This window comes from Rhinatrema bivittatum, chromosome 1 (assembly GCF_901001135.1).
Source record: "Rhinatrema bivittatum chromosome 1, aRhiBiv1.1, whole genome shotgun sequence".
In the NCBI taxonomy this organism is placed as follows: Eukaryota; Metazoa; Chordata; class Amphibia; order Gymnophiona; family Rhinatrematidae; genus Rhinatrema; species Rhinatrema bivittatum.
Genome location: NC_042615.1, coordinates 559,891,903 through 559,919,263, shown reverse-complemented (window position 1 = coordinate 559,919,263; position 27,361 = coordinate 559,891,903). Strand labels below are relative to the sequence as shown.

Genomic DNA, 27,361 nt, shown 5'->3' with positions numbered 1-27,361 from the left:
AGATACACTACCTATGCGAAGCACGTGGTGCAGTAATTCTAAAATTACCATAAACATGCCCCCTTTTTCTTACAGCGGGCGTTATCCATGCGTTATTATAGCATTTTGTTGAATCTAAGGGTTAGTTTGTACTGGCAGCTCTCACTTCTTATAAGTTAGTTTATTGAATGATTAATGATATGTAATTTGGAAACAACAAAACTTAAATACAAAAATATATTTTAACATTTTGGAAAGAATCTTGTTATAATCAGTGGAAATAGTATCTAAGACACCATTTCAAAATCTTTTCTACAGTAGAACTATTAAAGGAAGATCTGTCAGCTTGTGTACTTGTAGAGACTGTGCTGCATTAATTGTTAGTGTCTAAAGACTGTCATGAAATAAAAGAGGGCTTATGTTTTTGATTTAGCTATCTATCTATCTGTTGTGACATTGATATCATAGGCAGTGGACCAAGTACCTAAGTACTGGTGGGCAGAGCTGGATTATGGTGATGTGCACGCATGGGCAGCGGGGGTGGGGAGGAGTCATCCTCCTGGCAGGGGCTGGGAGGAGGAGATGATCCCTCCTGTCCAAATTCTCATCTCAGGGTGGCCCCCTTCAAGTCATGGTGCCGCTTCTCTCCTCTAGCAGCGCTGGTTACAGGTCGCAGCACTAACTAAAGATTAAGAAATGTCAACATGGGATCTTGAGCAGCCCTTGCGCACTGATGGACCCAGCAGTGCCCCCCACCCCTCACACGAGTTTCCATGGTAACAGGATACCTATATGCAGGAGGGGTGGGATGAAGCAAAATAGCACATTACATAATGCTGATTTTCACATTAGGTATTAGCACTCAGGAATAGACCCTGGAGCCATTATGGACAATACATTGGAATCCTCAGTTTAGCATGTAGCAGCAGTCAGAAAAGCAATTTTTCAGAAAGAAAAAAAGAATAAAACTGAGAATATCATAATGCCTCTGTCTAAATCCATGGTGCGACCATAACTTGTGTGCAATTCTGGCTGCTTTGTTTGAAAAAATAAATAGCAGAATTGAAAAGAAAAAGACAACAAAAATGATAATGTTGCGATTCCGCTCATGGGACCAAGCCCACAAGTGGCCTCTCACCTCTTTTCAGCTCCCTTTGCGGCCCGGAGTCCGCTAACATCCCGCTGCGTGCCTGGGGCCGCTCCAGGACTGCCTGTGGCCAGGAGGCCGCTGTCAGCGTTCCCAAGCGGCTTGGAGGCCACGCAGTGGCTGAATGCCACTCGAGTGTTACTCCATGCGGCTCGGAAGCCGCCGACCTTACCTGTCCCCTCTGTGGGGAGGGGCCTTCTTCCCCGGTCTCCTTGCGGCTGGAGCTGCCCTCAGTCCTTCTTCTAGCGGCAGGAAGCCGCCTCTGACGCTGGGGCCTGTTTCACAGGCCAGCCCTGCTCCTGCACTCTCAGTGGCAGGGATACCGCTGTCCAGGGTCCTGCCCACTTCCTGTTTCCTCCTTAGGTGCGGGGCCACGCCTCCTTGCTGGATTTAAAGGGCCAGCCCTCCTGGCCCCTCCTGATGATGTCATCATGGGAGTTCTCCTTTAGCCCTATAAAAGGGCTCTGCTTTCATTCCACCCTTGCCTTGGCAAGGGGCTAGTCCTCCTTAGGACTCCTCGCTTCCTGCTCCTTCCTGGCATTCTCCTTGTCTTCGTGGGATCTCTCATCATCCATGTGTATGGTCTCTGCTGATGTCTCCTTGTTCTGATGTTCCTGGTCTCATCCTTCGTTATCTGTTCCAAGTCCTGATGATCCATATCACAAGGTACTATCCTGAAAATCCTGTTGTTCCTGATGTTCCTGATGTTCCGAGTTTCAAGTCTCCGAGACTCAGCTTGTTCCGTCCCTGCATGGTTCATGACCAGCCCGGCTGGGTTTTATAGGGCACGCAGTGGTACGAGTGGTCCGCGACCATCCCAGCTGGGATGTGTAGGACGCTCGGTGGGACAGTTCCATCTGTCGCCGCCGAGGATTCTTCATATCTTTCGTCAGTCTTGATCCTGTTCCTGTTTTCAGATTACCTCCTAGTAGCCTGTCCTGAGTCCAACTTTGGGATGACCTTCTGATGCGTTTTCCACACTGGGTCGGAAGTTCCGTCTTCTTTCGAATGACCTGTCAGGTGCGTCGATCACGCCAGGTTCCTGAAGCTCAGTTCATAACGTTGCTGCTATGAGTCCTGGTTGGATACCGCCATCCATTTGTCCTGACGTCCTCCGTCTCTGAAGTCCAGTTGTCAATCTTCCTGTTCCTGAACTTCCTGAGGGGTCGTCATCCGTCCTGCGCTTCTGTGCTGCTCTTGGTTGAGTGTCCGCGAGTGGCAGGAGGACCTGCACTTTCTTGGAAGCCCCGGACCTTTACTTGTCTGATTTTAGCCTACCTCTAGATGTCTGTCTTGAGGCCTCCAATGTCCTGGACTCTGGCTTCACCTAGCCTCCAGCAGATTGTGCTCACTGGATAGCCCGAGGGCCGTTCTGGCCACTGAAGCCTCCTTTCCGACTGTGTGAGTTAACGTGCTCTCCGGATTCCACTCCATCCTGAGTTTTACTTGCCTTGTCTTGCCTTGCCTGAGTCTTCGTCTTCGTCTGCTCCAGAGTCCTCGTCTTCGTCTGCTCCAGAGTCCTCGTGTTTTTAGTTCCAGAGTCTTCGTCCACCCTTGCCTCCTGTCTGGCCTGCCGCCTCTGCCATTACCCAGCGGCTGGTCTGAAAGGACTTAGAGTGGTCGGAGGACTACTCAGAGACCAACCTTGCGTGATAGGCCTCTTGGAGGCCGTGCAGGTCGGCGGGGGCCTAGGCTTCTGGTCTCCGCCCAGACGAGGCTCCAGCTCACCTCCCTTGGTGCTTCCTTGGAGCTACTCTCCCGATTTGCCGAGGCCCAAGGGCACACTCTACTCATCCCAGCGCAACAGATTGCCAAGGCCTCGAGCGCAACAGATAAAGCGCTCCCTTATGAAGAAAGACTTAACAGTTTAAGGTTTTTCAGCTTGGAGAAGAGGCAACTGAAAAAGGATATAATAAATGTATATAAACTTATGTACGGTGTGGAAGAAATTGATAGGGAATGGTTATTTAGTCTTTTAAATAGTACTAGGACTAGGGGACACTCAATGAAACTAAATCGTAGTAGATTTAAAACAAGTTTAGGAAAATATTTTTTTCATTCACTGAACAATTAAGCTTTGGAATTTTTTTGCAGGAGGGTGTGATCAAGACCAGAGGTATAGCTAGGTTTAAAACAAGTTTGGACAGGTTTCTGGAGGAGATGTCCATTAGCAGCTGTTAACCAGTAGTCTTGAGGAATGCTATCTTTTACTGCTAGGAATGGACAGTAGGATCTGTTAAGTGCTTCTTCCTGTTGGCTACTGTCAGAGATAGGATACTGGACTAAATTGGTCATTTGTCTGACCCATTAAGGTGTTTCTTATGTAAACCTGTTCTTCTAGTCTAACCCAGAAGTGTGCACTTCTTGGGAAGAGCAGCAGTGGTTGCTGTGATAATAAGTATGCTCTCTTTCACTGTATCTCCATCTCCGCAATGCCAATGCTAAGAGAGAATGAAACATCTTTATGACTGCCAGAGGCTGAAGCACAATTCATGCCCTCTTTCCTTAGGCATCACTCTTGACAGAACCTTAGATATAAAAACCTTCGGATTGAGATTACAGTTCAAATCAAAACTCAAAATAACTTTCTTACTAATCTGACTGGTACTTCATAAAGGAAATTTGCTTAGACCTTGAGGTTCTGAGCTGTTGCCATTGTATATTCAACTGCAGAGTACTGTGCAGCAGTATGTGTACAGCAGACTTGTTGATGTGCAACTTATTGCCACACAGAGTATCGATATTGGTACTTTCCGATCAACAAGTGTCTCTTGAGTACTAGTACTGAACAGTACTGGCCCCCTGAACATCATGAGGGTGATTGTAATAGGAGAGCTCTCTTTCAAGCCTGTCCTTATACAGTGATTTCCTTAACTCTCCAGTGATACGGCTTCAATAGCACCAATAGCAAACAGAGCAAACAGAATGTTGGGAATTATTAGAGAGGGAATGGTGAATAAAACGGAAAATGTTATAATGCCTCTGTATCGCTCCATGGTGAGACCGCACCTTGAATACTGTGTACAATTCTGGTCGCCGCATCTCAAAAAAGATATAATTGCGATGGAGAAGGTACAGAGAAGGGCTATCAAAATGATAAGGGCAATGGAACAGCGTTTGACAAAGTTCCTCATGAGAGGCTTCTAGGAAAAGTAAAAAGTCATGGGATAGGTGGCAATGTCCTTTCATGGATTGCAAACTGGCTAAAAGACAGGAAACAGAGAGTAGGATTAAATGGACAATTTTCTCAGTGGAAGAGAGTGGATAGTGGAGTGCCTCAGGGATCTGTATTGGGACCCTTACTTTTTAATATATTTATAAATGATCTGGAAAAAAATACAACGAGTGAGATAATCAAATTTGCAGATGACACAAAATTGTTCAGAGTAGTTAAATCACAAGCAGATTGTGATAAATTGCAGGAAGACCTTGTGAGACTGGAAAATTGGGCATCCAAATGGCAGATGAAATTTAATGTGGATAAGTGCAAGGTGATGCATATAGGGAAAAATAACCCATGCTATAATTACACAATGTTGGGTTCCATATTAGGTGCTACAACCCAAGAAAGATATCTAGGCGTCATAATGGATAACACATTGAAATCGTCGGTTCAGTGTGCTGCGGCAGTCAAAAAAGCAAACAGAATGTTGGGAATTATTAGAAAGGGAATGGTGAATAAAACGGAAAATGTCATAATGCCTCTGTATCGCTCCATGGTGAAACCGCACCTTGAATACTGTGTACAATTCTGGTCGCCGCATCTCAAAAAAGATATAATTGTGATGGAGAAGGTACAGAGAAGGGCTACCAAAATGATAAGGGGAATGGAACAGCTCCCCTATGAGGAAAGACTAAAGAGGTTAGGACTTTTCAGCTTGGAGAAGAGACGACTGAGGGGGGATATGATAGAGGTGTTTAAAATCATGAGAGGTCTAGAACGGGTAGATGTGAATCGGTTATTTTCTCTTTCGGATAGTAGAAAGACTAGGGGGCACTCCATGAAGTTAGCATGTGGCACATTTAAAACTAATCGGAGAAAGTTCTTTTTTACTCAACGCACAATTAAACTCTGGAATTTGTTGCCAGAGGATGTGGTTAGTGCAGTTAGTATAGCGGTGTTTAAAAAAGGAGTGGATAAGTTCTTGGAGGAGAAGTCCATTACCTGCTATTAAGTTCACTTAGAGAATAGCCACTGCCATTAGCAATGGCAACATGGAATAGACTTAGTTTTGGGGTACTTGCCAGGTTCTTATGGCCTGGATTGGCCACTGTTGGAAACAGGATGCTGGGCTTGATGGACCCTTGGTCTGACCCAGTATGGCATTTTCTTATGTTCTTATGTTCTTATCCTATCTGACTGTGTCAGAGGATTGGCAATAGAAATCTTCATTTAGAAATTCCTACCTAATCTCAGACCCCACTGTTCACACATCTTGTTTCCATCTTCTACAGCTACTGTGTGATTCTAAATTGGCCAAAGTATCTGTGCGGCCATTCCACACCAGTGGGTCTTGTGGCTCATCCAGGCTGCAACTGCAGTGCAGTTTAAATTATGACCCACATTACTGAGGAGTGTCCTCTGACTAAACTGGAGGGAGAGTTTTAAGAACTCCATTTTGCCACTGATAAAGCTATTGTTTGACTTGGTGACTATGCACAAGCGAAGTAAATAAATATGTCTCCAGGTCACACACTGCAGCAGCTGCTGTTCTTGAAACGCTGAGAAGGAGAAGGAGGAGGGACAGTGCAATGCTGCTGATCTTATGAACCCAGAATCAGGAGATGTGGCATCAATCTGGGAAGAGGATTAGGCAGCCCCAGAGTCTTCTGGATGATGTGTAGAGATGTGGGATACCTTATTTGGAAGTTGCTTTGGGATCTGCAAACAGTTTGCTTCTTTGGTGGCATCTAAATATATCATTTCAGTAATAATACTTATCATTTTTACAGTACTACTGGACATAATTGAGATAAGTATTTGGGTACAAAAAGTCCTTGCCCCCAAAGAGCTTACAATCTAATTGGATGCCTGAGGCAATGGGAGATAAAATTACTTGCTCAAGGTCACTAAGAGTGCTAGTAGGAGAAGTGTGATTTGAAACATGGCTTCCTTGGTTCTCAGCCTATTGCTGTAATCACTAGGTTACTCTTCCTCAACTCTATGTATATTTCTTATCTCTCTAACTAACAGGCCAATACAGTACAGTGCGCTCCAGTGGAGTGCACTGTTAATCCGCGTTTGGACGTGCGTTTTTGACGTGCTAGCTTTACCCCTTATTCAGTAAGGGGTAATAGCGCGTCGAAAACGCACGTCTAAACACCCCCCCCCCCCCGAAACTAATAGCACCCGCAACATACAAATGCATGTCGATGGCCCTATTAGTTATTCCCGCGCGATTCAGTAAGTAAAATGTGCAGCCAAGCTGCACATTTTACTTTCAGAAATTAGCGCCTACCCAAAGGTAGGCGTTAATTTCTGCCGGCACCAGGAAACTGCACATGGCGATATTAAGTCGGACCTAATGCACATAATAATGCAGTAACACACATGCATTTGTAATGCAAGTGGGAGGAGTTAATTAATGATAATGAGAAGAGAGAGAGAGAGCAATCTGGCACTCTACTATTTATACCATTGTAAGAGGGGGCACTTTTAACTCGGGATGGAGTTTGAGGGAGTGGGGTAGGTGGTTTTACATACACAGCAGGAGGTACAAACAGGAAAGTGCACATCAATGCAGATTTTCTGTCATTTCAATTCATGAAAGGTACAAGAGGAGTTGATTTACTCTACCTAGCTTGTTGCATGTTCTACCTAACTTGTTTGAAGCTAGGTAGAGAGTGCATTGTACAAATCAACTCCTCTTGTACCTTTCATGAATTGAAATGACAGAAAATCTTCAGTGATGTTTACTTTCCTGTTTGTACCTCCTACTGTGTATGTAAAACCACCCCCCTACTTTTTCCTGGTAAATATGTATTATGCCTTGAGGAAATTACCTATGCGATGTGGGAGCAGGGAAATTATCCCAACCATACCCCCTTTTTTATCGTGGTTACTATTCTGCTATATTTATAGCATTTTGATAAATCTAGGGGTAAATCCTAGCCTTCAAGCCAATCATCCATTCATGTTTTCTTTCTCTCTGCTATGAGGCCTTTATGAAACACTTCACCTCATCTTCATCTCTTTAACTTCTTAGTTATTTGTCTTAGCAAAAGGGCCTAGATGGAATGCATCCTTAGATATCAGGGAAATTTAGAGAGGTGCTAGCAGCCCCCTGATAACCTTGTTCAATCACTCACTTGAAATGGAGGCGGGCAGAGAAAAAGAGAGAGGCTGAGGAAATCTAGCTGCACAACTATGACTATGCATTGCCCACTACTGGAAATCAAAATTTGGAATTGTAGACCTTCTCTAGAGGTATTGACCAAGATTAGTCATCATGCCCTTTTCTCTGTGTGTAGAGGTTAGGAAAAAAAACTGTTTTAGCAAACATAATAAACAGCTCTATTAGAACTAATTTAGGGCCTAGGGTCACAAACATCAACCCAGCATTTTGTTCTAGAAAATCGACAAATAATTTGAGTTACATTGAAAATGAATGACTAAGCCATAATATAAGATGAGGGCAGGCTAAAATTGTTGCCGTATGTTAATATTGGAAGTGCTATGGTGTGACAACCATGTTTTTTCACCTTATGTGTTTTGGGGTGCGACTAATATGCAAAATTGCTTCATTGGTGGATGCAAAACGGTATTTAACTGTAGTTTTAACTGATAATGCAAATTAATTATAAGCTAGGATGCCCAGTGTTTAAAAGCAATTTAATGGCATTAAACATGCCATAAAATTTGCCGTTTTTCACTAAATTGAGGTGTAATCCCTCCAATTGCAAGACAGATGGGTGTCCTAGCATGGGCATGGATGTCAGTCAGAAGGAGTAATTTGGTTGAATAGATGAGCTGTTTAATTTTCACTAAGAAAATAAAGCTTGTGATTCTTGACTTCTGGCTGCCTGATGCCACTTATTTCGTGCCTAACAACAGGCACAGAAACTGCAGCCGCCTTTGGTAATTCTAACAGAATTCTGACGAACCTTCCCATTCCTCCCATAGCCCTGCTGACAGGATGAGCCCTGGGATATAAACAAACTGCCACCCTTCCCTCAGTTCTGAAGCTCCGCGGTTTCTCGTAGACCGAACAGCCAATGAAACTCCAGTTTTATAAATAATGTATGGGAATGAATAATGCATGGTCACAGACATGCTGCTTTTGCTGTTATAATAAGGGGAAACCTAGAGCTGCGAGTTGATGTGAAATTAATTAATGAATACGAAAATGGGTAAAAATCGCTTTCAAGTCTAAGAAGCTGTAGTGTATTTTGAAAAATCAGGTCTGAGCAGTCACATCTTAAGATGAATTGTCTCTGCCAATTAGCGTTGGCTAGTTCCTCTTCTCTCAGCTGCCTGGATCCATTTCTGATTACAAAATGGAGTGCTTCTGTCAGTAGAAGCCTCTTGGAATCATCTTTTGATATTATTTAAAATGGGGGTGCATGTGGACTGCCCTACCACAAGGAGAAGTTGCCCCTACCTTTTCTTCAGAGAGCTGTCTTAGACTCAGGACATCTAACGTCTGGCATAGTCAATTAATTTGCAATAATAACCCCTGCCATATAGAATATCACTTGCGCTTTATCATATCAAAGAGAGAAATACTGGACTTTATTTTGAGAATCCTACCGCCCACAGATAAAGCTTAGCTGTAGGAATTACATCGAGTATTAGGCTGACAGAAGACCAGAAATCCAGGAAGTTGCAACAGGGCAAAAGAAGCAAGTTCAAAAAGGTTGTAGGTTGGCAATAGAAAGTCTCAGGTTGGTGACCTGATGTGACCTGGAGGAAAATCATTGCAGAAAGGTATGGGGTGAGAGTGAGGGTGCAGGGGGAGGGAGGGTTCACTTAGGGAGATAAGGGGGATTGGCTGGAGAATGAGTGAGAGGGGGATTGTCTGGGGAGATGAAAGGGGAAGGATCTACTGGAGTATGAGAAGGTTAATTAGCTTGGGGAGTAAGGGGTTGAGAGCAGGAACGACTGGGCGGGGTGTTAGGACGAGCTGGGACAGGGCTGGTTAGGAGGAACTGAAAAGGGGAGAGGAGATAATGTGCCATAAAAATAATTCATGCAATACAGGACTAGTTATAAAACTTTTGTTAGGCTGTTTATGGTGACAATAAAGATAACAATAGGTGAAGTCAGAAATATGGATCAGAAATGGTGACTGAACAGTCCACAAGCATGTGGAGTTCTGCCTACCATACTGGTAAAAAAAGATAGCAGGATGCTGTTCTTTGTAGATTATAGAAAGATTAATGAGGTACTCAAGCACTCTGAAAGAGCTCAGGAGCAGACACACCTCGGCTAAGGGAGGGAGCAGAGGGTGGGGGACGGGCTGGTAAGTGCAGTGTTTGGGGGGGACGGCCCATCCACCAGCCTTTTCCTTCTGTGGATAAGGATTTATGTCCTTTCTCTTCCCTCCTGCCCGCCTACCTTGCTGCTCTCTCCTGCCAAGCAAATCCTTGGTTCCAGCTCGCCTCCTTAGCTCGTTGGCAGCCTCATGTAGCATAGGCTGTGGTTTTCCTCCGTGCACATGCTGACAGAGACCGCTGCAGGCCACGAGCAGAGCCGGGCAGCAGATAATATTGGCGTGAGCCAGGGTGCAGTCTCTGGTCCCCCCCGTCCCCCCTCATAGAGTTAGAGAAGGCTCCTGCAGCAGGCAGCTGCTCCGGCACCAATTTGATTAAAAAAAAGAAACAGAGCGCCTGGCTGCTGTCCTGGCCAGCTTTGTGAACCCTTTTTTACTCTTAGCCAGTTTCCCCAGGTGATGGCCTACTGGCCATCAGCTTGAGGACCTGGTGGACCCGGTGGTGTGTGGCTATCCCAGCACCAGAGTGCTTCCTTGGAGGCATTGTGGCAGCCCCCCCCCACCCGCGAGAGAGCTGGAGTTAGTGGCTGCTGTGGAAGTGCCCCTAAACACGCATGGCCTGGCTTGCCCCTGGTGTGAGCAGCCTCGATCCGGGCCGGGCCTCATACGTTGCTGGGCAGCAGGGGAGTTACCCTCTTCCCCCTGGCAAGAGCGGCAAAGTGTGTGCGGGTCTGAGCTCTCCACATGGTCAGTTGGGGGCAGGCAGTTGGCTGGAAGGAGGCTATGGCTTGTAGCACCAATCTTCCTCCTCCTCCCCTTTTGTCCCAGGCCACTTTTCTCGGACTGCTGAGACCTAGGCAATGCTCGGCGGAAAAGTGGATATGCAGCTAAAGCGGGCCTGTTTGTTTGTTTTTTTTTTTCCCTGGGGAGCCACATGGTGTGTGCGCAGTATGGAAGAGTCATTTGGCCTGGAGCATGCAGCAATGGCCTGCGGTGGGCGGGCGCCTTGAACGAGGCGAGGGGAACGTCCTCCCTTACAGTGTTGGTAATGGCGCAGGCTTGTGTAAAATAAACAAACAAAAAAAATCCCAGGTCCATATACTGCGTCCGCTGAACAGGTCTTGCATTAGATGTGTGAGACTGAGAGTGGACGGTGTACTCAAGTGCCGCATCCGCGGGACGACAAGCTCCTGCCAGCGTGCGGGGCGGGCACCCCGCACACAGCTCAGGTGAACAGATGCTGGATGCCCTCCGGTCCCCACGACTGCTTCCCAAAATCCCCACTCAGGGTGCATGCATGGGCCATGGATCGGTTAGATATGCCATACCGGGTCAGACCAAGGGTCCATTAAGCCCAGTACCCTGGGTCCAACGGTGGCCAACCAAGTCACTTGGCAAGCACCCAGACATTAAGGGGTAAATTTCAAGAGGGTCAAGCGGGCATCCATGTGCGCGTAGTTCCCGGCACGCACAAGTACGCGCCGCTTTTATAACATGCGTGCATCAACACACGCATGTTATGAAATCGGATGCCTGCGCGCACATGCGCACCTGATTTTATATTGGTGCGCGCGGGTGCCCACTCTCATGTGTGTGTGTGTGGGGGGGTATTTTCTTTAACAGCGCACGGCGACGCAATCGGGCCATCCCCGCTTCCCTCCCATTTCACTCCAATAAAGGAGCGGACTGGGAGGGTACTTCCCTAACCCCCTAACTAACCTTCTTCCCTTTTCCCCTCTCCACCCCAACCCCTAAACCCACCCTAATTAACCTAATTTGTTTTTGTTTCTGAACTTACCTGCTCTTCTGAGCAGAAGTAAGTTCCGCATCCAGCAGTCAGCCTAATGGTGCTGCCCTGGCCAGTCCCTGGCCCGCCCCTTTATAATAACCTGGCACTTCCGTGCGTACCGGTAGATATGCGCGTGGCCGGGCCGCTAGGAAAATGTGCTTGGCATGCGCATGGTCCAGCCATGCGCGCATCTGCCGGTATTGGGGTGCGCCGGGGATGTAAAATTCCCCCTTAAATGAATAGATCCCAAGCTACTAATCCTTATTGATTAATAGCAATTTATGGACTTTTGCTCTATGAACTTATCCAAACCTTTTTTAAGCCCAGCTACACTAACTGCTGTAACCACATCCTCTGGCAAAGAATTCCAGAGGTTAATTATGCATTGAGTGAAAAATAATTTTATATGATTTGTTTTAAATGAGCTACTTGCTAAATTCATGGAGTACCCCCTAGTCCTTAGATTATCCAAAAGAGTAAATAACTGGTTCACATTTACCCATTCAAGTCTTTTCATGATTTTATAGACCTCTATTATATCTCCCCTCAGCCATCTCTTCTCCACGCTGAACAGCCCTAACCTCTTTAGTCTTTCCTCATAGGGGAGCTGTTCCATGTTCTTTATCATTTTGGTCACCCTTCCCTGTACCTTCTCCAGTGCAACTATATCTTTTTTGAGATGCGGTGACCAGAACTGCACACAGTATTCAAAGTGCAGTCTCACCATGGAGCGATACAGAGGCATTATGACATCCACCATTTTATTTGCCATTCCCTTCCTAATAATTCCTAACATTGTTTGCTTTTTTGACTGCTGCAGCAGACTGAGCTGACAATTTCAATGTATTATCCACTATGATGTCTAGATCTCTTTCCTGGGTGGTAACTCCTAATGTGGAACCTAACATTGTGTAATCACAGCAAGGGTTATTTTTCCCTATATACATCACCTTGCACTTGTCCACATTAAATTTCATCTGCCATTTGGATGCCCAATCTTCCAGTCTCACCTGCAATTTATCACAATCTGCTTGAGATTTAATTACTCTGCATAATTTTGTGTCATCTGCAAATTAAAGCACCTCACTTGTCACATCCCTTTTCTTATCATTTATAAATATATTAAAAGGCACCGGTCCAAGTACAGATCCCTGAGGCCCTCCACTGTTTAACTTTTTCCACTGTGAAAGCTGACCATTTAATCCTACTCTCTGTTTCCTGTCTTTTAACCAGTTTGCAATTCACAAAAGGACATCGCCTCCTATCCCATGACTTTTTAGTTTTCTTAGAAGCCTCTCATGAGGAACTTTGTCAAACGCCTTCTGAAAATCCAAATATACCACATCTGCCAGTTCACCTTTGTCCACATGTTTATTTACCCCTTCATAAAAATGTAGGAAACTTGCGAGGCAAGACTTCCCTTGGGTAAATCCATGCTGGTTGTGCCCCATTAAACTATGGCTATCTAAATGTTCTGTGATTTTTTTATTTTATTTTTTTTATTTTATCTTTATTCAATTTTCATTTAAAAATCTTTAAACAAAATCGAGAAGTAAGACAGATGTAATCTCATTACCAAATAAACAATTACCATAATAATTTTCATCTTCGTTACTAAATCCATAACATGGGAGAGTCAAAACAAATATCAAGACAAATAAACAATCAAGTCATCAGGAGAGAGAGAATTGAGGTTTCTATTTGATCATCACTATTTCTTCCTAGTACATTTTTATTCAATATGAATGTCTCCAAATGTAAAGGGTCAGAGAAACTATATTTCTTTCCCTGAAAGTTACTAAACAAATACAGGGATATTTCAGGAAAAAGCTTGCAATGTGATTTTATTCTTTATAACAATTTCCATAATTTTTCCTGGCACTGAAGTCAGACTCATTGGTCTGTAATATATATATGCAGAGTATGGCATTTAGACTGCAAAACCCAAGGGAGAGGTACAGTATCGGGGTGCAGTATTTCTAAGCACAAGAAAAGGAATTTGGGGGTGATTGTTATATGATGATCCTGACAACATAAACCAGAAAGATGTGGAGTGGCAGAGGGAGAGCAATGGTCAGTAGATAAAACAGGGGATACATCTTCTCTCTTTTAAGTCCCTGAAAAACATCATTTGGAATACAGTTTTCAATTCGAGAGACTCAACCTTCAAACTGAAAAAAGAAAAAAGGAAGCTGGTTGCAGTCAGTTCAGAGGATTCCGCACAATGGTTGGTGGTCTTCATTTTAAAGCATATGGCCCTCTGCTGGCAGCCTCAGTATATGGGGTGTTAGCTGAGAGGTCCTTTGTTGTTTCTTTGCCCCTATGGAAAGCTTCTTTCAGGTTCTCTCTTGGCCTGCTTCATTGCTCCTCTTGCCTATGTTGCATCACTGGGGTCCGTTTTCTCTTTTTGAATGATTTCCTTCTTGACTTCTTTGTTGTGTTGTGCTGGCAACCATCAGTTTTCTTCAACTATTTGCTTTGGTTTGTCCTTCTGTGCCATGCATTCTGGCTCTTTGTTTCACACTCCTGGCTTTGCATGCAGACATTTTGAGGTCCCCATAGGGTTACTTAATGGTGTCCAGTGATAGTAGCTTCTGATTACATAAGGCAAAGAAACACATATCTTTCAGTCACATCTTCTTGGACTACTATAGTGGATGTTCATAAACGTTCTGCATTCTGGCTAATACAGTTATACTGATTGTTGCATCTGCTTCTTATGCATCTTGCCTAATTAGTGTTTTAAGCTGCCCTCCCTTAATAGGTGCCAGGAGAACAGAAAAGACATAGTTATCATAGTAACGTAGTAAGACTGGCAGAAAAAGACCAAATGGTCCATTTGGTCTGCACAGCAATTTTCTTATGATAATAACTGCCGCTCCATGCCAGCTACCCCCAAGCCTTATGCTAAGGCTAGTAATATTTTCAATCAAAACCAAGCAATTGTCAACCCATAATCAAATCTCTACTAGGAACATTTTTCGGGGTGAGCAGCTTTCTTGATAACTCAGACTGCTATGTGAACATGCTTGCTTTGAGACTTGCTAATAACACTGCATTCTTGTAAATCATATGATTTCTGGTAAATTGAGCCCAGAAGGCAGAAATGTAACTTAACGCTGACTGCTAATGTACTGGCTGACCTTTACCAAACCTTAGCAAGTCAGCAGCCATGGCTATTCCCAGGTCTGGTCAGTGCAATCTAATGATTATGCTGTTACCATCTATTTTCCTTCACCAGTACCAAACCATTCTGTCTACACAGAAGACCTTCGCAAAGCAGCCTCACAACCCCCAGCACTGGTATGTCAGCATGTTCTGTGTGTCATCTATCTCCAGCAGGACCCAAAAAACAGCAGGGTAGGCGATCCAGTGAAACCGTAGGAAAGCAACAAACAGAAGGATGCCACAAGAGCGTCTTTTTCAAACTTTAATGAAGGAGACGTGAAATAAATTGCGAGTGCCCGACTCTGGCCGAGTTTCGCCACCTATGGTGGCTGCCTCAGGGGCTGAATGTTTCTAGAAACGTAATCACGTGATGGTCTGGATAATGTCAACAGTATACGTTCATTTATGTAATCTATACACCGGCAACGCGCGTCTCCTTACAGTGAAATATGCAGCAAAGGAGACGCGCGTTGCCGGTGTATAGATTACATAAATGAACGTATACTGTTGACATTATCCAGACCATCACGTGATTACGTTTCTAGAAACATTCAGCCCCTGAGGCAGCCACCATAGGTGGCGAAACTCGGCCAGAGTCGGGCACTCGCAATTTATTTCACGTCTCCTTCATTAAAGTTTGAAAAAGACGCTCTTGTGGCATCCTTCTGTTTGTCACTTATCTATCTCCAGCAGGTCATCTTGGCAACCAGGCACCTGTTACATGCTGTGATTCGCCCCGGGCAGTAGCACACATGTCACCAGGCCTTCAGACTGCACACGCAGGTCAGGTGCCGCTGCCAGCTTGTTGCTTATTAAGTAATTTTTTTTGTATTGGAGAGCATTTGGTCTGTGGGAGCCCATGCTGTCAGGGTTGGACATTTCAGTGTGACCTGACTTGCTACATTATCTATCCCAGCTTTGAAATAAATTGCTGCGTACTCCTGTACCTCAGCGTTATGCACGTCTCGGGTCTCTCAGCTGATGTCCGAGAACTATCAGAATTCTGTCGGATTATCGGGATCTGCCTCCATCGCTTGCAGGCCAGCATTTTCTGTTTGTCCTCTTTTTCTCTCTTTGGCAGGTCATTTGTTGCATCAGACACCCTGTCCTCTGATGGGACTCACACTTGGCAGAAGCACACATGCTGCTTGGTCTTAAAGAGAGCATGCACAGGCCAGGCCCTTTTGCCTTGGAGATGCTATTGAAATGTGTTGTTAGCCTTCAGTCAGTTAAGTTATTCATTGTATTTAGTGCATTTAATCTTCAGGTGCCTGTACAATTGTGGCTTGCAGCCCATGAATGAGTTGACAGAATAAGTTACCTCTCCAGAACCTGGCGAAACTGCACAGTAATGATAGAGGCGTCTGTCTGCCATCAGAAACTGCGTATCTGTGATTTTCTAGGAGGGCTTTAGAATCTCCCTGCAACTGCTAAGGCTCCTGCTTCATTCTGTTGGTTACCCACTTCTGTGTCAGGATTTAGGTATAGTCTGTTCACGCATTATAATTTTGGCAGCCTTTGCTATATGGCCCTTGGTATCTCTTATTTTTGCAGCTTCAGCATCCTAGCTTGATACATTAGGTTTATATTTTTGGTGTGTTTCTTTACCCAGGCATTTGATAGACCTATAGGCTCTCCCATACATGTGTATCCAGCAGCAGCATGCAGCTGCAATTACATTTACCTCTCATTCTTTTGTCATGCTGTAGGAATGTAGTTTTTGGTTTTTTTGTCTTGTCGGGAAGTACCACTTTACCTTACATGGCAGTTAATATCTGATTTAGAGTCAAAGGCTGGCTGGAAAATTGAATTACTTTTGTTGTTTCTGCCTTTGATTGTGGTCTACTGTTTGGCCAGTCACCACGGATCAGTGGTGGAGGTACTATTCGGTAGTTATTGATTCCCTGTAGCAATGTCCTTACTTTCTACCTTGAGTATGGCTCTTGCCTATATTCATTCCTATGGATGATTTCAGTTATGGTTAATCTGCGTCCTGCTCTGTTACACTGGGGTAGATAGGCAAGCCTGGGAGATCTTGGAACATGGTGGCTGTGTCACCACATACTAGGCTTTCTACATGGATTCCAGGCTCTCTGCCAGGGATACCAAACCTTTGTCTCCTGCGGCTCTGGAGCCTCGTATGCAAGGATGTGGTTGTGCTACCACATAGCTCATGTACTTATCGCTTTCCTTTACATGGTTTTGGCTTCATGTATAACATGTGCTATGCTTACTCTTTTCATAACTTATGCTGTGGACTGGGTACCTGCCTTCATCCATTTTCTTAGAGGTCTCCACAAAGCATGTATTTTCTGCATGAGTTCATTTCAGCCCTTTAGTACAATGTGTTAATCATCCACGTTAGGCAAATGTGCTTGGTGGATCCCTTTTGGGTCAAGTACCGGTAATCAAGGGGTACCAAGTTCCCCTTCGATGGGCTATGCAGCTTTAGGCAGCATTTCCAATTTTATGAAATGACTGCAGCTAGGTTGATGGGATGCCAATGGCAAGTGAGATGTCACTACCATTGTGCTTGTTGTGGGGTTAACTACATCCTGAAGTGCACAACATGTGCAACGTTTGAAAACTGACTAGGCAGAGAATACCAAGTACTGGGGTATTCTGCTTCTTTATTGCATCAGAGGGTTGGAGCGAGATGAGTTGCCTGTCAAATCTGTGCCTTTGATAGCGGGATTGGCCTATGTACCACCCTAAATGTGTTGGCATGCTTAATGAATGGCCCCTGCTCTTTTATAGACCAAGGCCTCGTTGCACTGCAAAGAACTTCATTGGTGATCAAGGACTGAATTTTAGGATAACCTGAGGGGTGAGGCTTTAACAGCCCTGTATCTCCCAATGGTGCTATATTGCTGTAGCATCAATACTCTGTAACACTTTGTAATATTGGGGCGAGGCTTCAATGGCCTTGCATTCTCAATAGCACTGTATTGTTGTAGCATGATCTTATGGAACACTTGGCAAATTTAAATTTAGCAGGTGAGGGCGTGGTCACTCTGGGGACTGAAAATATGTTAATAATAAGTAATTGTTGTTTAATGCTTGAGTTGTTGTTTGCAATAGAGTTGTTGTATGCATTGACCTATTGTTAGGATCCTACCTGCTATGCAGCCTCCCTGCCACAAGAGGTCCCCAAGGAACTAACCTGCTCCTGCTCCAGCTATAGTCGCCATGGGCTTTTGACACAGCAGGGCTTGGCCTGTTTAATCCTGCCTCTTGTAATACTCAATGCCTTGCCATTGAGTCTTCATGGCTCCCTACTTGGTCCCTTTCTTCCTTGTATCGCTCTTTAGCCTCTGGGCCTTTGAGCTCTGTCTTGCTCAACCTTGTGGTCTTCTCAGGCTTTCTGCCTAGCCTCAGTCTTGTGGCATTCGCAGACCTTGTGGCCTTCTCATGGCCTTCTCATGCATTCTGTCTAGCATGCGGCCTCTGAGCATCCTAGCATTTCCCTTTCTGGCCTTTGGTCCTTATGGTTACTGGACTTTGGGGTCTTCTGAACTGCTGCCTGTCCTCTGTTCTATTTTGTCCTGTCCTCATCCATCTTGTCTAGTCATGTTCTTGTCTGGCCCAGTCCTGTCCTTGTATCTAGTCCTTGCCCCAGTCTCCAGCCTGTATCTGACACTAGCTTTGCCTTGCCTCAGTCTCCAGTCCTGCACTGCCCTAGACTCCACTCCTGTACTGCTTCAGTCTCCAACCCTGCTTTGCTTTCTTATCCACTCTTGTCTCCAAGTTCCAGCCTGCATCTCAATTCTAGCCACAGCCTAAATTCTGCCAGCTGCTAGAAACCAAGGGCTCAGCCTGCGGGGGAGGTGGCTGGTACAAGCGAAAGATTCCCTCTGCTCTTCCCCGAAGTCCTGGGCTGCTCCTTTGGATGTCCCCCAGCCCTAGCCAGACCCTCAGCCGCAACACCTATGCTGTGGCCATATCCATCCAATAAAGATCTTCTTTGTAAATGTTGGTGTGATAGCATTGTCTCTTACAAATGCTATGGGATTAGTTGGGATGGGGGTGAATTGAGAGGAGTGATTAATCATGGATATGCGAGAGATGGCTGTCATCTGCACCGGAGACAGTTGTGTTCCTTCTCATGCATTGGCAATACTCTGACCACCTTTTCAGCTTGGAGAAGAGACGACTGAGGGGGGATATGATAGAGGTGTTTAAAATCATGAGAGGTCTAGAACGGGTAGATGTGAATCGGTTATTTACTCTTTCAGATAATAGAAGGACTAGGGGGCACTCCATGAAGTTAGCATGGGGCACATTTAAAACTAATCGGAGAAAGTTCTTTTTTACTCAACGCACAATTAAACTCTGGAATTTGTTGTCAGAGGATGTGGTTAGTGCAGTTAGTATAGCTGTATTTAAAAAAGGATTGGATAAGTTCTTGGAGGAGAAGTCCATTACCTGCTATTAAGTTCACTTGAGGGTAGATTTTTTAAAAAAGCGCGTTCGCGTACTTTTGTTTGCACAGCAGGCGTAAACAAAATTACGTTGGATTTTTATAAGATACGCGCGTAGCCGCGTGTAACTTCTAAAATCCTGGATCGGCGCGCGCAAGGCTGCCGATTTTGGGCAGCTGGAGCGTGCCGAGCCGCGCAGCCTGTCTCCATTCCCTCCGAGGCCGCTCCGAAATCGGAGCGGCCTCAGAGGGAACTTTCTTTCGCCCTCCCCTCACCTTCCCCTCCCTTCCCCTACCTAACCCACCCCCCCGGCCCTATCTAACCCCCCCTTACCTTTATCCATGGATTTACGCCTCCCGGAGGGAGACATAAATCCACGCGAGCCAGCGGGCTGCTGGTGTGCCGAGACCCGACCCGGGGGCGGTTCCGGAGGGCGCGGCCACGCCCCCGGAACGCCCCGGGCCGGCACCATGCCCCCGGTCCCATCCCCGAAATGCCGCGCCCCGCCCCCAAAACGCTGCGTCATTCGGCCCCGCCCCGACACGCCCCCTTCCAAAAACCCCGGGACCTACGTGCGTCCCAGGGTTCTGCGCGCGCCGGCGGCCTATGGAAAATAGGCGCGCCGGCACGCAAGACCCTGCTTGCGTAAATCCGGGCGGATTTACGCGAGCAGGGCTTTTAAAATCCGCCCCACAGAGAATAGCCACTGCCATTAGCAATGGTAACATGGAATAGACTTAGTTTTTGGGTACTTGCCAGGTTCTTTTGGCCTGGATTGGCCACTGTTGGAAACAGGATGCTGGGCTTGATGGACCCTTGGTCTGACCCAGTATGGCATTTTCTTATGTTCTTATGTTCACCTTTTCTGGGTGTGTGTGATTTTCCGCTCTGTATCTGAAGAGTGACACTTTGCAAATGGATTTAGATGAGAGAAAAAAAGTTAAGAACCAATATATAGTTATGGCAATCGCTAGCCTTGTCATTCAGCTTGTGCAGTGTGGCAGCTTATCTTGAGTACCCAATGAAGAAATCCTTAAATGGCTTCTTTTGTCAACCTCTGTTATATGTGTCGATAATATCGTGGTACATGCTGTACATACAACCAGGCACTGTCCCACTTGCAAAAGGTATTTCACTACCTCAGGGCTTCTCATCTGAAAATTAATCATGAGAAATTTCTGCCTCTAGACTGTAGATCTCTTGAATAGTTTCATCACTTTTTAAAGGGGGAAATTCAGATACCTTTTCATTAGAGTGTCACATATATTTTCAGAATCCAGATGCCTAGGTAAAATGATGATTATAAAACAAGCAAAAATATTATTTCCAAGTTGCACACTTTTCAAGGGGAAATCATGACTATGCTGATACTGTAGTCCTTTATCCATAATGGGAGGAAGATTATAAATTCTGTTTGAAGGCTTAGGTAAGAAAATAAGGAGAGGGACAAGATGCAAGCAAGTTAAGAATTTGCCTGCCCAATATAACAGAGCCAGAAACCCTGGCAGTTCCTAGGATTACAGAGGATTCTGTTCCTAATTATGAAAACATGAGCTCATTTCTACAGGATCATGTGCCAAAACAATCTTAACTGACTTTGGAAGAGAGACAGAAAGATACATTAATTGAGGTAGATATTCAGTGCCACTTGGCCAGTTAAATTCAGATTTAGCTGGCTAAGTGGCACCAAGGCTGGGGAGCTCTGGGGCCATTGGCTGGGGGACAGGATAACCTGCAGGGCCAGTACTGGGCCAAGGACACTCCCAATAAATAAAACCAGTGTCCACTCAATAATTGCGCTCCAACATAAAAATATTTTACTGCTGTAGTTTCAGAATAAAACATGGAGAAACAGCACAGTTTCCAAGTCTTCTCACTTCCCCACGCAGGAAATACTGCTTTCTCTTTCCACAGTCTCTTCTTCAGCCTACCCTGACCTTCATTTCCTTTCCATTATCAAAATTAGTTACTCTCAGTGTCCTGAGCTCTGTAGCAAGTTCCTGCTGGCACAGTTTGTCTCCTGGTCCAGGCAAGTTCTTACCACATTTAAATTGCAAGTTTCTTTCAGTCTTCAAAACAGCATCATAAGAACATAAGAAATTGCCATGCTGGGACAGACCCAGGGTCCATCAAGCCCAGCATCCTGTTTCCAACAGAGGCCAAAACCAGGCCACAAGAACCTGGCAATTACCCAAACACTAAGAAGATCCCATACTACTGATGCAATTAATAGCAGTGGCTATTCCCTAAGTAAACTTGATTAATAGCCATTAATGGACTTCTCCTCCAAGAATTTATCCAAACCTTTTTTGAACCCAGCTACACTAACTGCACTAACCACCTCCTCTGGCAACAAATTACAGAGCTTTATTGTGCGTTGAGTGAAAAAGAATTTTCTCCGATTAGTCTTAAATGTGCTACTTGCTAACTTCATGGAATGCCCCCTAGTCCTTCTATTATTCGAAAGTGAAAATAACCGAGTCACATCACAAACCCTTAGTTTCCTTCTCCTCAGGCTTCCTGAGACTCAGGGTGAGAATCTCTGCCTTAACTCCTGCTTTTCCTCTGCAGTCCTGGGAGAGGGTCACAGCTACCTCTTAGCCCTGTGACTCTGGAGAAGCCCCAGACCAAGGATAGTCAGGGCTTTTATAACCTTCTGTTACAGCTGAGGGCCCAACGCGCACATGTTATAAAATAGCCGCGTCCCGGGAACCGTGCGCACATGGACGCCCGCGCACATTTTTTAAAATCGACCCCAAAGGGAATAAACCACCCAGTAATATAATTCTCTCTAAGCGTTTTGTGGTGAAAGGGCAGAATGACCACTGGAAGTCTCTGGAGAACATAACAGAGATTAAAATTGTTAATACATAATTCCTAAACTAAAATATACAGACGCAGACACATTTATAATAACTGCGTAAGGATATTACAGGGGTTCTGTCCACTAGTGCTGGTTTGGTAGCTGCTAGCAGTTGTTATAAATTAAAATTTCATAAGAAATGCCTCTGAATTAAAGATCCTGCTGTTCTGTTTGCACAGAGCCTATTCAATATTACTGATGTAGTTTAATTCTATTAAGTTGAATTTGCCATGAACATTTGGAAAATGAGATTCAGAGACGAGACGTGCTTATAGTGGCTGCAGATTCAACAACATTATTTTGTCAAGATTTAGGATTTTGTTAACTAAATGGTTGCTTCTATTACTATTGATGTCATGTGTTATCCCTTAGAGGGTGGGGATTGAATTTTACTGTAGTATTAGACAAAATGATTACCTCACACAAGGCAACATTTGCTTATATATTCAACTGATATCTGTGTAGTCTCTGTTCTGATCTGGTCCTGCACAAAGGGGCTCATGGGGGAGACTCATGGCCTAGAGCATGTCCAGGTGTAGATTGCAGGAAAATATCAGCCCGGGGGAGTTTTTTTCAAAACTGGCCCACGAGGTACCTGAATCCCTTATCTACTTTCCTTGCAGCGCAAACTTCAACAGCTGACCCTTTAGAAAGAAATCATGTAACCTGGAGCCTGGCAGAACTGAGCCAAAAATTCTCCAAAATAAAATTTTACATTTTTCCTAAATAAGAAGTAGAGGACATCCTTGAACAGGGATGAGCAAACAGAGCTGCAGTCCCCCTTCTATCCATTCAATTGGTCGGGTCCCCCCACAAGTTTGGTTACATCTCTTATATATAGATCGATATCCCAGTACAGTGTTAAAGTCTCTTGTCAATCAATCAGATCTTGAACCGGTTGCCACGTAATGAACCACACTGCCAACCAATGTCAGGCACACACACACACACACGTGCTCAGTTACTCCGACATATTTTCATATTGAGGAAACTTTATTGGCACATGCACAATGACACGCACATACTGTCAGTATCACAAAGACACACACACTCTCTTGCTCTCGGACACAAAGACACACCCACACACTGACAGCAAGAAAGAGCATACGCATCTTTGTGTCAGAGAGAAACACATACACACACAGTCTCTCTCTCTCTCTCTCTCAGGCATATACACACTCTGCTGTTGTGGTACTGCTCCTCATGTGGTCACACAGTGAATGCCCACCCCACCTTCCCCCCCCCAGCACTGCCACATCACTATGTAAAGTTCTTGTTTGCTGCCAGCCCTTCCCCATCTTCTCAACTCCCCCACTCTCCAGGAGCCCCACAGGTTCCACAGCCAGCTGCCCTTCCAAGAGCTCAGCCCAGTCACCTCATAGTAAACCTCACCAGCACTGCACATGCACTTCTTCCTGACTCACCCCCTTCCTTTCTGTGCCTGTAGCTTTACCTAGACTTCTCCGCTGCCCTCCGCCCCACCAGCATATTCCCATTGACCATGCAAGGTCCGCTGCTTTTATGGTTCCCCAGGCTACTACTCTGCATACCTACTCTGGGGGAGGGGGTGGGGAGAACCAGAAGCGATCCATGCTGTTCCCTGGACTTAAAAAAAAAAAAAAAAGGAAATTAAGCCCTGGCTGAAACTGGGGAGAGTCCGTGATGGACAGCAGCACAGCTCCAGCTGGAACCTTGCTTTCCCATGCGGAGCCAGTAAAGCCAGGGCCGGTGCAAGGGTATTAAGAACCAAAAGCGAGTCTTACTGCCTTGCATTCCTCTCTCACCACCAACCTTGCCCTCCCCAAGCACAATTACAGTTTATGCATTTATAATAACATTTTATCTGAAATTCAAATTATAGTCTTCTGAAGTAAAAACATCACAGAAAATCTGCCCCACAGAATGTGGGGCAGATTTTCAAAGGCTGTGCGCGTAACCCGAGAAAATCTGCCCCTGTGCGCGCCGAGCCTATTTTGCATAGGCTCGGCGGCGCGCACAAGCCCCGGGACTCGCGTATGTCCCGGGGCTTGCAGAAAGGGCTTTCTGGGGGCGGGGCTGTGGCGGGGTGCTGGCCCGGGGGTGGGACCGAGGCCTCTGGCACAGCCGCTGTGCCAGAGGGATGGGTTTTAGTTAGGGCTGTGGGGTGGGTGGAAGGAAAGTTCCCTCCGAGGCCGCTCCAATTTCGGAGCGGCCTCAGAGAGAACAGGGAAAGCCATCAGGGCTCCCCTAGGGCTCGGCGCGCGTGCAAGGTGCACAAGTGTGCACCTCCTTGCACGCTCTGACCCTGGATTTTACAACATGTGCGCGGCTCCGCACGCATGTTATAAAATTGGGTGTAGATTTGTTCGCGCCGGGTTGCGCGAACAAATCTACGCCCTTGCGCTGTTTTTTAAATCTGGCCCTGTGTGTATTATATTTAAGTACCAACCAGAAAAACCTTGCGAAAACATAAATGACTGTTGGAACCCATATGGTATTAGGCCTATTGTAACACCAGTTCGACTTGGGCATAGCCCTCAGAAAGTCATGAGTAAACCTCCCGTATGAAAATAGCACAAACTGCCAGCACTCAAACTGTTACAACCCTACCTATGAAAAGGCAACACTTCAAATATGACATCAGGCCCTAAAACATCAATACACCTCCTATTAGGAAAATAGAACAAGCCAGGCTGCTATAGATCCCTACACAGAATCTACAAAGTACTAGAATACATGCAGAACACAGACAGATCCTCACCAAATACAGAATAAAGAGACCATAAAACATACACAGAAATGCACAGACAAAAACTGAACTGGAAATCACTTCAGACTCTATGTAACGTAGCAATGGAAAAACAGAAAATGCCATCATTCCTCATAAAACATCAAACAATAAAATCAAGACCTATAAAACATCAATCACAATAGGAAAATCATACTAAAAATATATATTTCAAAACAGCTGATGTTGGTAGGGTGACTCATACACACATTTTTGAAAATTGATTTAACCTCTCCTCCTCTTCTTCACTCTGAAGCCTTTCAGGCATTCATTCCCTTGACCCCCAAGATTCCTTCCTTCCAGTAAGACTCGAGCAGCCACCTTCCCCGGACAGGAACTATTTTCTCTCTCTAGATCAGAGGTATACAACTCTGGTCCTCGAGTTTTGCAAACAGGTTGGGTTTTCAAATATCCAAAATAATTATGCATGGACTCACATCAGGCTAGGTTGAGAGAACATTGTACAAATCTCATCTTTGTGTGAGTTTCCTCACTCTGAAGGACATCAAATCTTCACAAGAGTGCACTGTTCTGTTTGTACGTCTCACTCTGCATGTCAAAGTGGCCCTGCAAACAAATTTACAGAAGGGTGGGAGAATGTGCATTCTGTTGCTGCTGCGCGGAAAAGCGTGTCTTTAGAAAGAGGGCATTCTTGGGCAGGGTTTGGAAGTGCATGCACATTTCTGTATTTTATAAACGAAGCCCGAGCATGTGTCAGACATGCTTTTATACCTATTAATCAAGTCACGTATATTAAATCTGGCTTCTCTTTTGTCTGCAGTTTTTGGGTGGGCTGGGGGCTGCGGTCTGGAGGTAGTGATGGAGGGTGTGGGTGTACTGGTGGAACTGATGAAGGTCTGGGTCAAATGCTAGAGGAGTCAGAGAATTGGTGCTTGGAAGTATGCACATAAGTAAGTATTTTTGTAAGCAACATGTGCACAAATATCAGCAAACTTTAGAAAATCCTTGCCTCTGCATAATCTGAGACTTTACGTACCCTTGTCACAGTTATTTAATTCGTAAAATATATGCTTGTTCTTTTATAAAATAGGCATATAAACTATGCAGGTCCCTGCATTGAAAAAATGTGGAGGTACTGAAATATATGTGCGTACTATCAGGGCGGTGATACGTGGTACTTTATAAATCCTGCTGTACAATTTATAAAATGCAAGCATAACTTTAGGGGCACCTGATTATGTGGAAACATGCTGAGCTTTGCACACAACTGACTATTGCCTTCTAAAATTTCAAAGGGTACACCAAACACTTCATACAAATACATCCAGTGCTAGAGATCAACTTACAAGCTATTTACTGATGTATCATGTTACTTCAATAAAAATGTATCACATATAAACTTGTTTGTTGACCCTTATTTCTGCTTACTCAAGTGGACAAAATCGAAACCACTATACATTGTTCAGGATTGGACTTGTAATTATGTAATATTTTTTGTTGTCTTATTACAGCTTCCTATTACATAGTTATTAGCAATCATTTTCAGAACGTAATGGACAGGTAGTGATAATATTTTGAAAGTCTGTCTTAAAAAGTATTTCATGCATCATTCTAATGGCTACATTTGCTCAGCTGTGTTAGGCATTTATCACACAGTAAATGCCTTAATGCAGTGGTAACAGGTGGCATTTTAAAAACTGTGCATTATTTTATTCTAAGTGATGCCAAGATGGTAATGAGCCGCTATCACATGAAAGGGACTAAGTGGCTGGCCAGTACTATTTTTACTCAGATGGCATAGGTTCCAGGCCCAGGGGCTGCTCTGGGCCCTACTAGCCCCTCAGGAATTGTAAGATATGATCTGGGGCGGAGAAGGGAGTCAAGAGGGTGGGCTAGGGTGAGGTGTCCAGAGGCCTGAGGAGAGGTCTTGAGGCCTGGGAGTGGTTTAGAGGCTGGGGGAGGGGAGGTGTTAAATTTTATACAGGGGCGGGGTTGGGAAGGGAAGAGGGGGGGCCTTCACAGCGCAACTGTAATTAAAAAAAAATGTTATTGCACTGTGGCTGCCTCTAGAGGTGGCAGAGGTGGGATGAGGGTCTCGCAAGACCCCTGGAGTTTTTCACTCTTTGGAATGGGAGGCTTTGTCTGTTGGGCCCTTTAACAAAATGGCAGCCCCAGGCTGTGCATTATTTCTTGGGGCAGCTAAGCTGTGGTATTTTTCCCCAGTAGTATTTTACAGCCAGGGAAATTACTGTGGGGATTTACTAAACTGTGTTATTATTTTCCTCTATGAGAGAATTTGAAAATAATTTTTTTCAATTTCTCCAAAATGTCCAATTTTTTTTGCTTCGGGCCTCAGGGGGGGAAATCTTTTTTCCCCTGAATTTTTCAGTTTTATTTCCCAGGTCTTCATATCATTAGTCTCTCCTCTTCTCTGTCTCTCTCGCTCTCTCTCTCTCCCTCTCTTCTTGGTTTCTCCCTTGAGCTGCACTCCACATTTCCCGTAACTCCTGTTGTTCTAGCGGACCTATATCTTCCTATATCTTCGCACTGTTACCTATATCTTCCTATGGAAGATATAGGTAACAGTGTGTCCTGTTACCTGAGCTTTTGAAACCACCTAGTCCAAGATGGTGTTAAAAATTAGGTGTTAGCAACCATACTTTCAATAGTGTTCGATGATGACTATACCATGCTAACTAGTGCGTGCCTGCTAAAGCCTCGTTTACCTCTGATGTTCCTTCATTTACATGCACTTACATGTTAATTGTAGCACATGCACGCTAACATCTTTTCTAACTGGTTTAGCCATTACTGCATAGTAAACAGCCTTAGGA

General features: G+C 45.0%; 1 protein-coding gene across 1 annotated transcript in view; it reads left to right on the top strand.

Moving 5' to 3' along the window:
• The window catches only part of FRMD3 (FERM domain containing 3), a 405,659-nt gene that overhangs the window by 267,563 nt on the left and 110,735 nt on the right, over nt 1-27,361 (top strand). The gene's annotated exons all lie outside the window — the stretch shown is intronic.